At 42.8% G+C, this 15285-nt stretch overlaps 1 long non-coding RNA gene across 1 annotated transcript in view; it reads right to left on the reverse strand.

Moving 5' to 3' along the window:
- Positions 1-6852: 6852 nt before the first annotated feature.
- The window catches only part of LOC135268838 (uncharacterized), a 49151-nt gene continuing 40718 nt past the window's right edge, over positions 6853-15285 (reverse strand). The window contains exons 2-3 of the long non-coding RNA XR_010337231.1: positions 12523-12622; positions 6853-9794 (exon numbers count right to left, since the gene is read on the reverse strand). This is a non-coding gene — a long non-coding RNA (uncharacterized LOC135268838). The remainder of the gene's footprint in view (positions 9795-12522; positions 12623-15285) is intronic.

Raw genomic sequence — 15285 nt, forward strand, 5'->3', positions numbered from 1 at the left:
GTTGTTTGAAGCCCCAAGTTGGTGGTAATTTGTTACAGTAGCCATAGGAAATGAATCCCGTGAGTAACTCTTAGCTCTCTGCTAGCATTTCAGAGTAAGAACTAAATGCTAATTGGAAGATCAGAGCACAAGAACTGCACTCAGCATCTGCAACTCCACTGTAGCAGACTCCAGGTAAGAGGACTGATTTCAGTGCCTTTAACTCTTTCTTCTTCAGCTGGACAGACTCCAGGTCTCCTGAGTGGAAGGTGAAGACTGGCTGCAGCGTCCTGGGAGCCAAGTCAGGAAAACGGGCTGAGATTCGTCAGCATCCAGCTGCCCCTCATCGCGCTGCTGCAGTGCACAGCCCAGGTGTCCAGAGACCGCGTCTTACCCTCTCCAGCCAGTCTTTGCCAAGAGGGGCAGGCAGTGGCCTGGCTGCCACAGCAGGGTGAAGATAGAGAGATCTGAGTGCTTATTAAACAAATCCTCCTTATTTCAGTCTTTCTGCCTTACCCTCAATTTCAGAGGTACCTGCTGTCTCTAGTTCCTGAGGTTTGTGGAATTTGTAGCACACATCTGCTATTTTGTGATTTTTCCCACCATGGCCTCCTGAGCTTTCTATTTTCTTTCATCAGTTACCATTCATCCATCTGTATTCTGACGCCCAAACTATGTTGTCATTTCTTCTCCCATTTTTTCTCCTCCCATTATCATTTCTCCTCCCATTGTAGTGGGTTTTGCCTTTTTCAAAACAATCCATTCCTTGTTATTATTCCAGTGGGGATACAAGAGGAGAAAAATGCAGACATACTTGTTCAATCAGCAAACTTAACCTATAAAAAGTTTTTAATCACTTATTCATCTTATATCTCATTTTTTTAGATTTACAGACAGGGTCTCACTCTGTCACTTGGGTAAGTAGAATGGTGTGATCACCGTCCATTGCAACCTCAAATTCCCAGACACAAGAGATCCTCCCACCTTGGCTTCCTAAGTAGCTGAACTACATGTGCATGCTACCACACCCAGCTGTTTTTAATTTTTTGTAGAGATGAGTCTTACTTTGTTGCCAAGGCTGGTCTTGAACTCATGGCCTCCAGCAATCATCCCACCTTGGCTTCTCAAAGTGCTGGGATTACAGGTGTGAGACACAACACCCACCCTTACATCTCATTTCTATCTTAATAACATCTACGTAAGATGGGTGAAGACCATATTCTCATTCCCACTTCATGAAAAGTGAGGCTCAAAGAAGTCATATGCTTTATCCAAGGATACAAAGTCTGGGGCTCTGGGTCCTGGTCTGGGATTCCATGGGCCAAGAGGTGCTATGAGTCACATTCTGTCACTGTCACAGAAACCCCAGAACAGACAAAGGGGTCAGAACGTAGAGACCAAGGCAGTGGAAACAGTTGAGGATGCTAAATTGTCTTGGGAGATTCATTGAGGCCAAATTTCAGAAAGAAACAAAGAAAGAAAAGAAACAACAAACAGGGGTTAGGGAGGGAGGGAGAAAGGAAGAAACAAAAGAAAGAGAAGGAAGGAAGGGAGGGAGGGAAGAAGGGAGGGAGAAAAGGAAGAAAGGAAAGAAAAGAAGGAAGGAAGAAAAGAGAGAGAGAGAATCTGGCACAAATGAGAATTCCCCAATTAGAAAGCAATCCTAGGAATGTTAATAAATTTTTGAATGAAAGTCAAAGCTTGGGCTTTTATTGCATGTAAAATTATTCAGTCACACAAAAATATCTACTGAACAATTTGCCAATTATTGAGCTATTATCTCTGAGATCCAACCCTACCCTTTTCTACCCAACTTTGTAATGCCAGGGCTAGGATTCTGCATCCACCATTCCGCCCAGCCAGCTGCTCCCTGTTGGGATCCACAAGAGGGGGCAGTAAAGGGAGACTGTGAGGCTGGAGGAGGCAAAGTAGCCCTCTTCTTCCTGTTCCTGAGTATCTCCTGCTCCTGAATACTTCCTGTTCCTGAGTACTTCCTGTTTCTGATTATCTCCTGTTCCTGAATACTTCTCTTACTGTCTGCATCACTTCCTCAGTGATAACCCAGGCACTGGAAGGAACTTCCAGCTTGTAGTTTTTACAGTATCCACAGTTTGTAGTTTTACAGTATCCACAGACCCAATTTCAATGTGCCCTTGCTCAGATATCTGAGTCCCAGCTCCATGGGGCCCCTCCTCTGAGCTTCTATATTTTAATAATTTTCTGTTCTTCATTCTATTCCCTCACCCCTAGGGGAAGTAGCTATTTCCTGCAGTTGCCACCACCATGACTCCTTAGAGTTCTCCTTTCACCTTTCTGCTACCCAGTCAACAATTTTTATATAAAATTCTGTCTGTTAAAAGGTGTGATTTTTGTCTCCTGACTGATTCAAGCACTCACTATGAACTACCACTAAAGCTCTATATTAGGTACAAATCTGGAAGGAAGGTCTCCCCTACATAAATGCTGACACATTGCCAAAGGATGAGAAGGTGGCTTTCCTAGATGAATTAGGCTTTGTATTTATGCTGCATTGACGAAATGTTTGGACCAGTGCAGTTTGTGGTTCCCATGGGCAGTGTCCCTTAACTCCAAGAAAATGAATTCAGATATCAAGTCCCCCAGGGCTGTCTCTGATGTGCCAGGAGACAGCATGAGTCTTGTACAATGGTGCTATCCATTTTCTGCAAGTCAGCCAGAATGACAGCTTTGCTCAGTAAACAGATTTCTATTTGAGCACTTTCAAAAGCCAGATTCATTTTTCCAGGCATAGTCGGTATATGTTTCTGTGCTGGCAGGTTTTTTTATAGCTGCAGAACCAAAGGAACATTTCAGATCTCATCAGAGCTCCCTGGGTGGCTGTAAAATGCCTTCTTTAAATGTCCTCAGGATCCACATGTGATACGGAACCAGTTTTTCAGGTTAGGAAAGCCAGTGCTGGAGAGGAAGAGATAATTTCGGGCAGCCACAATTACTCAGAGCTCAGCTCCGGCCTCTGAAAGCTGTCTCCTTCTCTTCCTGGGTCAGACACATGGGTCATCTTGTTAAGACACTTTAACCCCCATGGCTGGTTTTGTCTGGGTCTCCTTCCCAGCCTGTCTCCAATAGAATGGAGCCTCTTGAAAACAAGACTAGCGCCTTGTTTATGTCTTAGGAGTATAGCATGGTACCTGGAGCCTTGCTGATGCTCTTGTTTTTCTTCAGCTGGAACAAGCTGAATTGAGCATGATAATTCCTAGTGGAAGTTTTAAGCACTATGTAGGAACATGACTCCATGCTGTGATCAACCACAGCCTACAATTTTTTATGGGTACCTATATAGTAGGTGTATATAGTTATGAGGCACATGAGATATTATTATATAGGTATACAATGTGTAATAATTACATCAGGGTAAATGGGGTATCTATCACCTCAACCGTTAATCATTTCTTTGTGTTATAAAATTCCAATTATACTCTTATTTTTAAATCCATAATCAAATTATTAGACTAGTTAACCCTGTTATGCTACCTAATACGAGATCTTATTCATTCTATCAATTATTCAATTGACAGAACATCATTCATTCAATTATATTTGGTACCCATTAACCATCCCCACTTCCCCTCCCCGACACCACCACTACTCCTCTCGGCCTCTGGCAAACATCCTTCTACCCTCTATCTCCATGAGTTCAATTGACTTAATTTTTACTTCTACAAATAAGTGAGAACATGTGAGGTTTGTCTTTCTGTGCCTGGCTTAACGTAACGACCTCCAGCTCAATCCATGTTGTTACAATGATAGGATCTCATTTTTTTATGGCTGCGTAGTACTCTATTGTGTATATGTACCACATTTTCCTTATCATTCCTCTGACAATGGCCACTTGGGTTGTTTCCAAATCTTGGCTATTGTGAATAGTGCTGCAATAAACACGGGAGTGCAGATACCCCTTCAAGACACTGATTTCCTTTCTTTCAGGTATATACCCAGCAGTAGGATTGCTGGGTCCCATAGCAGTTCTATTTTTAGTTTTTCGAGGAACCTCCAAGCTGTTCTCTATAGTAGTTGTACTAATTTACATTCCCACCAACAGTGAACAATGGTTCCCCTTTCTCTACATCCTTGCCAGCATTCGTTACTGCCTGTCATTTGGATACAAGCCATTTTAACTAGGGTGAGATGGTATCTCACGGTAGTTTTCATTTGTATTTCTCTGACGATCAATGATGTGGAGCACCTTTTCATATGCCTGTTTGCCATCTGTATGTTTTCTTTTGAGAAACATCTATTCAGATCTTTTGCCCATTTTTAATTGAATTACTAGATTTTTTCCTTTTGAGTTGTTTAAACTCCCTATATATTCTGGTTATTAATCCCTTGTCAAATGGATAGTTTGCAAATATTTTCTCCCATTCTGTGGGTTGTCTCTTCATCTCTCCACTTTGTTGACTGTTTCCTTTGCTGAACAGAAGCTTCTTTTTTTGAGACAGAGTCTCACCCTTTTGTCCAGGCTGGAGTGCAACAGAGCAATCTCAGCTCACTGCAACCTCTGCCTCCCAGATTCAAGTGATTCTCCTGCCTCAGCCTCCTGGGTAGCTGGTATTACAAGCGTGCACAACCACACGTGGCTTATTTTTGTATTTTTAGCACAGATAGAGTTTCGCCATGTTGGCCAGGCTGGTCTCAAACTCCTGACCTCAGGCTGTCCACCTGCCTCAGCCTCTTAAAGTGCTGGGCTTACAAGCATAAGCCACCTCGCCCAGCCAGAAGCTTTATAACTTGATATAATCCCATTTGTCCATTTTTGCTTTGGTTGCCTATACTTTTGGAGTATTACTCAAGAAATTTTTGCCCAGACTGATGTCCTGGGGAGCCTTCCCAATGTTTCTTTAGTAGTTTCATAGTTTGAGGTCTTACATTTTTCTTTAATCCATTTTGGTTTGATTTCTGTGGATAGAAAGTGATAGGGGTCTAGTCTCGTTCTTCTGGACATGGATAGCCAGTTTTCCCAGCACCATTTATTAAAGAGACTGTTTTTCCCCAGTGTATGTTCTTGCCACATTTGTTGAAAATGAGTTCACTGGAGATGTCTAAATTTATTTCTGGGTTCTCCGTTCTGTTCCGTTAGTCTATGTGTCTGTTTTTACACCAGTACCATGCTGTTTGGTTACTATAGCCCTCTAGCACAATTTGAAGTCAGGTAATGTGATTCCTCCAGGATTATTCTTTTGCTCAGGACAACTTTGGCTATTTTGGTCTTTTGTGGTTCCACATAAGTTTTAGGATTATGTTTTTTCTGCTTACATAAAGAATGTCATTGGTGTTTTGATAGGGATTTGATTGAATGTATAGATGGCTTTGGATAGCGTAGACTACAACCTATAATTGGTTTTGCCCTTTCCACTTCTGCCTCCCCCTCCTTTTAATCAAAAGAGGGAGAGAGAATAGGCTGGACATTCTTTCCCATCTGTGGCGTCAGTGAAATGAAAATGCCTCCAGGAAGAGCGAGGAAAGGAGTACCAGGGCTGCCAGTGATCCCAGAAATAGAGAGAGGCAGCCCAAGATGAAAGACACCTTCCGGTGAGAACTCACTTCTCTATCTGCTTCGCTCGCTGTTTAAAATTGAACCCTTCCGACTTTCCTAACAGTAAAAATGCAAATTTTCAAAGATCATAAATAATCTTTTTCATCTATAAGATTGATAGTTACTTATTAGTATTATTAACAGTAATAGTAATTAATAGTATTATTAACAGCCGGTATATATTGGGATTGACTTTTTAAATTCACCTATAACATTTATAAAGATCAAAAAAAATGGGAGGCACTGAATATATTTAAGAATGGGTTAAAAAAAAAACTGGCAATACCAAGCACTGGTAAGGACTCAGCACAACTGGAACTCTCAGGAATTGCTGGTGGAAACGCAGAATGGATTGGCTGCTCTGGAGGAGACTTGACAGCTTTTAAAAAGTGAAACATACACTTTTTGTATGACTCAGCAATCCGACTCCTAAGCACCTACCCAAGAGAAATGAAAACTTATGTTCACACAAGAAACCCGTACACATAAATGCTTATGCAGCTCTATTCATAAACAACAAAAACTGGACACAGCCCATTTGTCCTAATGGATGAGGGGATAAGCTAACTGCGATTCATCCACATGATGGAATACCTATCACTCAGCAATAAAATAAAAAGGAACAGACTATCGATGCATGCAACAGATGAATCTCAAAGGCATTATGCTGAATGAAAGAAGAAGCCAGACTCAAAAGGCTGCATATTGTGTGATCTCATTTATGTAACTTTCTAGAAGAGGTGAAACCATAAAGAGCGAGATAAGATCAGCAGCTGTCAGGTATTGAGGGCGTGTCTGGCAAAGTAGTTTCTGGGCATGAGGTCACCATTCTATATCTTTTCCCCCCAGCTTTACTGAGGTATAGCTGACAATTAAAAATTGCCTGTATTTAAGGTGTGTAATTGATGATTTGGAGTCGTTCTGTATCTCAATTACAGTGGTGGCTTCACAAATCTATACATGTATTAAAATTCCTACAACTACACAAAAAATGTCAATTTTATTTTATATAAATTTAAAAACTAATAATAATAAGAGAGATTAAATATTAATAAATATATAAATAAAGCTGGGAGGGCCCTTGGAGAAATGGCTGATGCCAGACCTGAGGCAAGAAAAGTGCAAGATGAGCCTGGAGCATCTCACGGCAGAGAGCGGAGAAGGGCTCAGAGGACACGGGTCCAGCTTGAAGCGCTACCACTTGCCAAATTTGGGATGATCTCGCTGTCAAAATGGATAGGTACAGAAATACACTGAATAGAGAAAGAAGCCATGAGTACAAGCTGATACTAAAAACGTTAAGGGATACAGTAAGCAGCTTTTATTTATAGAAGAGTGATTACGTTTGTCAAAAAGTAGAAAGATAATGGGAACTGAAACAGCACTTTATAGACAGCAAAGCAGCAATTGATCCAGACAAGGATAATCAATAGATTGTAGAATCTCTGGGTAAGAGATTGTTGAGAAGCAAGATATTCCATCTCAAAGTATCACCCTGTAGGTCACTTAATAATCACTAAAGACCAGGGTACATTTCCAATGGAGAAATATAGCAGGCACTCACTTAACTGAAGGATCAAGTTAATGTCACAAATTGTGGACAAAGTGACATCTTGTTGTTCCTCCTGATATGATGCCCCAAGAAGGAAGTAGCATCATCTGTATAATATTCCTGCCAACAATATTTATACTAAATCTAATCCTGAGGCACAATAGGAAAAGTTCAGATCTAGGTACACTCTATAAGACTCTTCAAAATGCCAATATCATGAGAGATCACAAAAAGACTGGAGATCTGTTCCGGATTCAGGACAATAAAGAGACATGACGGCAAAACTCAATATGTGGCCCTTGATTCCATTCTGAATCAAGACAAAATCTGTTGAGTATAGACAGTCCCCAGCTTACAACTGTTCGACTTACAATTTTTCAGTTTTACAATGGTGTGAAAGTGATAGGCATTCAGTAGAAAACGTACTGTGAGAACCCATACAACCATTCTGTTTTTCACATTCTGTACGGTATTCCACACATTACATGAGATATCTAATACTTTATTACAAAATAGGCCTTGTGTCAGATGATTTTGTCCAACCATAGGCTAATATAAGTGTTTTGAGGACATTTAATGCAGGCAAAGTTATAATATTCAGTAGATATAGTGTATTAAATGCATTTTTACTTATAGTTTTTCAACTTATGATGGGTTTATTGGAATGTAATCTCATTTTAAGTCAAGAAGTGTCTTTATTCAATGACTTGATGTGGATTTTGTATTAGAAAGTTGTATTTTAGCCATGTAAAAATTTCCAAGTGTATCGATTATATTATGCTTAGGTAAGAGTGTATCTGTGTTCTTAAGAGACACACGCCAATGTATTTAGGCATCAAGTGTAATGATGTCTATAGCTAACTCCAAAGTTTCATAAAAACTTATAGAGAGACAGCAGATGTGGCAAAAGGGTAACACTGGGTGGATCTACATTGGGTGAAGCACAAGTGTGCCTACAATTTTTTCAAAGGCTATTTTTTTCCAAAGAGAAAGAAAGGAGAAAAAAAGAAAAAATATGATGAGGAAGCCTAGTGTTGGCAAGGTCATGGGGCACTGAAAATTCTCCTGTGCAGCTGGTGGGGGTGTGAGCTGGCACGTGCGGCCTGGAGGGAAGTCAGGCACATATGAAAGCATAAATTGAGGATACACTTTGACCCACACACCCCACACCCCACCACTTTCAGGTTAACTTAGAGAGAGTTCACTAAGGTGCAAAGATGTATGTGCCCTAAAATTTCACTGCAGTCTTATTGTTTATACCAGAAAAGTAGGAAATAGCTTAACGTCCAACACTGAAAAACTGCTAAATAAATTATGGTTCATTTCTAGCCTACTGGTCAAGATCATGGGCTCTGAAGTCAGATACCCTGGCAGTGCTAATCAATTTTCTTGTGCCACAGTCTCTTCATCTGCTTAATGAGCACAATACAAACTCCTGTTCAGAAGAGTTATTGTGAGATTATGCAAGATCATGTATGTGCCTGGCACACAGCAGGTATCACATCAATGTTACATACCATTAGCTTTATGCAATTGATAAAAAACGATGATGCCAACCTTTATGTATTGACCTGGGAAGATGCTTCTCTCATAGTGTTGAATGAAAAAGCAGGTTACGGAATAGAGGAGTAAAAGGTGTGATTACAATTATGTAACACTGCATTTTTAATTTCCATTTGGATATATTCGTAGCAAGATGTCCAGAAGATTGGCCACCTAAGTGTTAATAATGTGTCCCTAAGGTGAGGATGCTTCCGGTCTTTTATTTTCTTCTTTGTACATTTCTAAATTGTTTGGTTTTTCTTTTTTTCTTATAACACATGTCACATTTTTACAATCAAACTCTATTTGATTGTGAAAAGATTAATAAATCAGATCCATGGACCTTGCCTGCTCAGACCTGACTTCGTCTGAGGGGCTGACCAGAGGCCCTACTGATTGAGGCCCCAGAGGCTACTTCCCTATCTTTGGTACAAGTTACTGTCCCCTTTGCTCAGCCTGGGTGTTCTCTCTGCCAGGCATGCTGGCGGCATTTACTGGATACGTGTTCAGCTCTTTGTTCTCTTCATGGGATTATGCTTTCCCTACATTTCTACCTCATTTTCATAAAGCCTGCAGAGTGCGGGTGAAGCGTGTGTCTGGCTCGGGGGATGTCCACACACGTGCAGAGGATTCACTGAAGCCTATCTTGGGGGACATTCAGCTCTTTTCTGGGTGTTTTCTAAAGGCATCCACAATGTCCGGCAGAAATCCAGTTTTTCTGCAACACATTTTCCTCCCCAAGCCCGGTTTTCTGCAGCCTGGACCCTCACCGAGGTGCCAGGATCCAGCTGACCACGAGATGGCAGTCTTTCCTTGCATCAGGCCAGCCAAAGCCTCCTTCCCTAGACCTGTGTGCTTCTGAATCCAGCTTCTGTGCTGCCCCAAGCAATTTCAGCAAAGAGATTGTTTACTAAAGAGACCTTCACTAAAGAAGAGAACAGTAGGATTAAATATTCGGAAACAGAAGAACTCGAAGAAGAAAATACAATTTCCCAGCATCACGTGCTCACCCATCCTTCTCTTCAACAAAAGTCGCAACAGTTTTGTGTCCATTTGCAGTCTGGGGTTGAATTAGAATTGCCAAGCATCCCAGTGAGGTCTGAGTCCACATTCCTTTATCTCTTTGTGCCACTCAAAGCCAGATATTGATGTCTGAAAACAAGATACATAAGCTTCATTATTTAAGTGCCTTTTCCTTAAACAAGACCGCTTTAATACTTAACAAGGTACGGAATCTACATAACTTAAAATCTATGCGACGAGAAATAAGAAATTATTTGTAGCGGGCTCCACTTTTACACTCACCAACAAAGAAAGACATTCACAATTTTTTGCCTTCCCAGGGCCCCAAAATACAACACAGGCCTGTTCTCCTGCTCTGGGCAGAAGCCGCAGCTGAAACTGTTCTTTATCGGCTTTTCTTTCTCAATATTTACCAACCAATAAATCTTTTTTCCCCTAAGACAACTGACAATCCAGTTCATGTGGAGGCTTGTTATCCAAATAATATTAAATAAACTGCTTCATTATCCATTGAAAAAGTATTAAGATGGATTTTTTTTCTTTGTGGGTCAATATTGAAGAAGAGAGGGGGCTGCTCTCATCCACGGGAAGGGCAGCTGCCTGCCTGCAATGAGCACATCTCAATCTCCAGCCTCCTGCAGAGCTGCCTCCTCTCCGTCCTGTCCTGGGGCCATAACAGCTCACCCTCAGGCTCCCACAGTCCCTGCTCTCTGGCACCAGCAGGGTCAAGCCTGTCTGTACCATTATCCCGGTCATAACTGAGGACTCCACAGAACGCTGCCAGCACTGCAGGAGTATTTTGCCCATTTTCCAAAGTGTGATACATCAGTCTTTTGAGAAAAATTCCATTTCTGTTGTTCCACAAGCCAATTCCAGCTTCCTGGGTTTTTTTGTTTTGTTTTGTTTTTGATTTATTTTGTTTTGTTTTTGAGACAGGGTCTCACTCCATCGCCCAGACTGGAGTGCAGTTGCATGATCACAGCTCGCTATAGCCCCAGGTGATCTCACCTCAGCCTCTCAGGTAGCTGGGATTACAGGCGCACGCCTCCACGCACAGCTAATTTTTTGTAGAGATGGGGTTTTGCCATATTGCCCAGGCTGGTCTTGAACTCCTGTGCTCAAGCAATCCTCCTGCCTCAGCCTCCCAAAGTGCTAGGATTCCAACCATGAGCCACAGCACCCGGCTCAGCTCCCACATTTCCTCTGTCAGAGTGTGTGGTGCTGATGGTCACAGAGCTGACCGGGGGGCTAGGAGGGAGGAGGTCTGGGCTGGCTCTTCTGCTAACTTCCTGCAGGACCAGTCATGGGACTTGCGTCTCTGGCCCTCAGTTTCTCCATTCATACAAGGAGATGTTGGACCTGACTTTCTTTTAAACCATGCTGTGGTGCTACTTATCAAGGATGTGAAATAGGAAGAGGGTTTGGAGCTGACTTGATCTTAGTGGAAATTAAACATCTGAGTCCCTAAAGAAACTTCTAGGGAAGAAAAAAAAAGCTTTTAAAGATGAATAGGAGCAGATAATACTTACATGGACATGTCTGTCCTAGGTACCATTCTAAAGGTGTGGTCATATGATACCCACTTGGCACTCAAGGGAGCTGAAGCACTGAGGGGTGCACGACCTCCCCAGAGAACACATTGCTCAGAAAGATCGGAAAACCGGGAAGCCAGGTGGCTTGGCTCCAGGGTTCATTCTCTTAACTTCCTAACCCCGCAGCTGGCAGCAAGCCCAGGAAACCTCTGAGGGCTGCTGCAGGCCTGGTGGGTTGTGGGGTGGAGCTGCAGCTAGAGGCTCCGGCAGCTGGAGCCAGGGTCCCTGGCCTTGAGCACTATTCTGTGAGTGCTCTTGTCTCTTTCGCTCATCTTATTTGGCCTTTACTCAGATAGATATTGCCAAGGGTGATAGTCATGCTCATCAGTATACCCAGATTTCTGACATGATTTTACTACTACATAAATAAGGCATAAGTAATATTTTCTCATTTAAAAACACACACACACACACACACACACACACACACACACACACACACTCCAAGAATTACAAATAAGGCTAAAATTCCCCTTTGAGCAGCGCCACTCTGTTTCCTCCTCTCCTACCTGCAGGAGCGACTCTCATTGTTTGGGATGTAGCCCTACAAGTGACTTTCTATGAAGAATGTACCCTTAGAAAACCTGTGCTCATGCTTCATAGTTTGTGAGGTTCTGTTTCCGTCAGCAACGCTGTCGTGCTGGGTGTATCATCTGGAAGTCGGTTTCCTCGCTCAAGAGTGCATCTTGAGACCCTTCCACGTTCCAGTTTACAGATCTGTCTTGAGCTTTTTTACCTCTGGAGAGTATCCCATTGTATGAATGAATCTAAGTTTATCTATCCATCTCTGTTTTGATGGCTATTTAGGGTGTTTCTAAATTTGTATTTTTCTAGAAATTGCCATAATATACTTCCTTTCACATACTGCTTCTTGCATATGTACAAATATTCCTTTGGTCTAAATGATGAAAATGAAATTTCTGGGTATCAGCATATTTTATTAAACTGGCACAAATATATGAGAGTTTTACAAGGGTTCCCCCAAAAAATATTGAGATTTGCAACGCTATAACAACCCCAAATTGCTATAAGTAGTAACAAAACATCAGTAAGATTTGGGGGCCATGAGATGCAATAATGGCAAGAGAGGATGTGGGTGATGCCTGTGAATTGTAAGGCCTTGCTTTTCCCTTCCACCCAAGAAAGCACAGCAGAATGCAGGAGGGGTGAAAATGATGTGAATCATGAAAACTTTTAAAAGCATTAGAATTGGAATTTTTTAAGTAATGTACTTGCAAACATGGCCAAGATCTACTGTGACTTACCTGCAGGATCCATCCTTCTGAACGGCCCATGCTGTCAACCAGGAGCTATTCTGTCCCCACCAACTCAATGAGGCAGCAACCATTTCTGTACATGAAGATTCTAAGGGATCCCAGATGACATGTGTTAGAACAGACATTATCCAAGAAGGAAGGGACACATCTGTCAGCCATGCTACAAGTGTCATGCCACCATGAAAGTTGATTGCTGGATACTGGGTGGCGTATACAGCATATACACACACACCCATGTGTGCTCGCGCACACACACACACACACACACACACACACACATGCTGAAGCATCCTCAGAATTCCTGCAACTCCAAGGTTCAAACATCCAAGAAGATGTCCTCACCACGGGGTGAGGACCCTGTGCTTGGCCAGGCTCTTCAGAGCCTACTTGGTGTCTCTGAGGGACTGGAAATAGAATTTGCTTTTAGTTAAAGGAGCCCATATATATCAGCCTCTGCCAGAATGCCGGAAGTTACACATTCTCTTGCCCTGTCCACCCTCTCTCAGGTGGAGACTCTTCTCTGATCTTAAGATCAACCTCAGGCTAAATAACAGAGAGTCAACAAGGTCAGTCTGTATGAAACCCTAACATCCTCTGTCTTGGCGCTTCCCCTAATGAAGACAGCCCACTTCTCTAAATTCTTACATCTGGGTCCCACATATTTTATGGCTATTTCCTGTGCACCTTTCCCATTCCAACCCTGCCTTCTTGAAAATAGCTTCTGTTTGCTCTCTAGACCTGTGCTAGTCAGAGAGTGGTCCTGGGGCACTGAGGATTTGTGCTGACCTGCAGTGAGATCCGTGGACATTTGGAGGGCAGCCACTTAGAGACTTTGATACCAATTCAGCAGAGTCACTTTAGGTCTATTAAATCTAATAATAACTTTAGGCCTGAATTTTAGTGTATATTTTTATTTCATTTTTTTAGTAATTCATTGCTATTGCATTGTATTTGTATTTTAATTGTTTTAGAGACAGTCACTCTGCAGCCCAGGCTGGGCCCAGGATGCCCTCATAGTTCACTGCAGCCTCCAACTCCTGGGCTCAAGTGATCCTCCCACCGTGGCCTCCCAAAGCACTGGGATTGCAGGAGTAAGCCACCATACCTGGCCTCTTATGTATTTTATGAAAATGCTCATCTAGGGTGGATTGGAAATGCTTTTAAACATGTATTTTTAAGTCAAGATATCCTCTGTCTCTTAACTTCCCATGTCTTGACTAGCAGGCTGCTCTCTTCACATTCAAGTTACTCCATGCATCATGAAGCAGAGGGAACAGACAGCTCTCCATTCTAGGAATCCCTGGCTGTAAGGGGCTGTCCCCTTTGCTAGTCTGGGAGGTCAACCTGCCTTGCAGAATGAACCGTAGAGATTCAAAGACTAATCCCAAATATGCCAGGATTGTCACTTTCATTTTATTAGACTTTCTAAGCCCAGGGAAAGCATTGCTTATGCTTAATGGTTGTGTTCCCTACACCTGGTAGAAAAGAAGCCAAGTTCATGAAAAGGCAGGACAGCAGGTGGTGTGTATGATTGTGTGCTTAGACAAAGCCACCTGTATGTGAAGAAGGATCTACTGCGTTTTTCCTCTCCAGTGTTTTCAGGAGGAGTGCAATTAAAAAGTCCACATGTGAAGACTTTGCCTTTTGAAAAAGGCCTCCAAGAATAACCAAGATTTTGCAAGGTTTGTCTCAGCCATTGAGGGCAAACGTGACCACACCTTTGCTTGAAATGATGCTCCAGTTGTCTGTTGCTGGATACCTAACCACCACAAAACTTGGTGGCTGAAGCCAACAGCAAGTTTGATTGGTTCCTGAAGATGCCATTTGCATAGGGTTCTGCAGGAAGAGTGCACCTCTGCTCTGCTGGGCATCAGCTGGGCAGCCCAAAGGCTGAAATGGAGTCATCAGAAAGCCCCTCACTCACAGCTGGTGACAGGTCTGGGGAGACACAAACAGCTGGGGCTGGACCAGTAGAGGTTCCTCCAGCATCTCTCCCTGTCCTTGTGTGGTCTCTCCACATGGTGTCTCCAGCACAGCAGCTTCAGGACAGTTGGACTTCCCATGTGTGCCAGGTTGCCAAGAGAAAGCCATGAGGGCACCCTCCCACTTTCCATGGCATGGGCTCAAGATCACACATTTTATTAACCAAGGTAGTCAACAAAGCCATACCCTAGTGCAAGGGGAGGGAAAGAGACTACATCTCTTGGTAGGAATGAGGCCAGCTTCTGGAAGACCATGTGGGACAGAAATACTGATGCAACTGCCTTTGAAAAATACAGGCTATAACCACAGATATACAGCTAGAAGAAAACCATGCAAGGAGCTCACTGAGAACATCGAGCAAGGCTAGGCGTGAAGGTGTTCAAGTGGCGGTCAGCTCTGCTTCTCCAGCTCTGAATCCCCCAACCCACTATGGTCATGGCAGGCACTTGAAGCCACCTCTTCAAAGAAGAATGAATTGATGGGACCCTTTGCTCTTTCCCACACATTCCACATGCATGTCTGGAGTCAGGGTCATTGTCTGTGGCTCTGACACCAAGCTCAGCAAAATGAATACTCTGCCTTAATCCGGCGGGGTCATCCAGATCAAGAGCCCCCTTCTCCATGCAGCCCTCCTTGATCCTCCTTCTCCAGCAGGATGCAACATTCCATCTTTTGTGCCACAGATGGACCCTCCCATCAGCTTTCTACCAGAGTGTGTTAGCACATCAATGCCCTTAGTCATTGGCTTGTGTTCCCCAAATAGCGTAA

Source organism: Aotus nancymaae, unplaced genomic scaffold (assembly GCF_030222135.1).
Source record: "Aotus nancymaae isolate 86718 unplaced genomic scaffold, 86718_ANA_hifiasm-v0.15.2.pri h1tg000001l, whole genome shotgun sequence".
NCBI lineage: Eukaryota > Metazoa > Chordata > Mammalia > Primates > Aotidae > Aotus > Aotus nancymaae.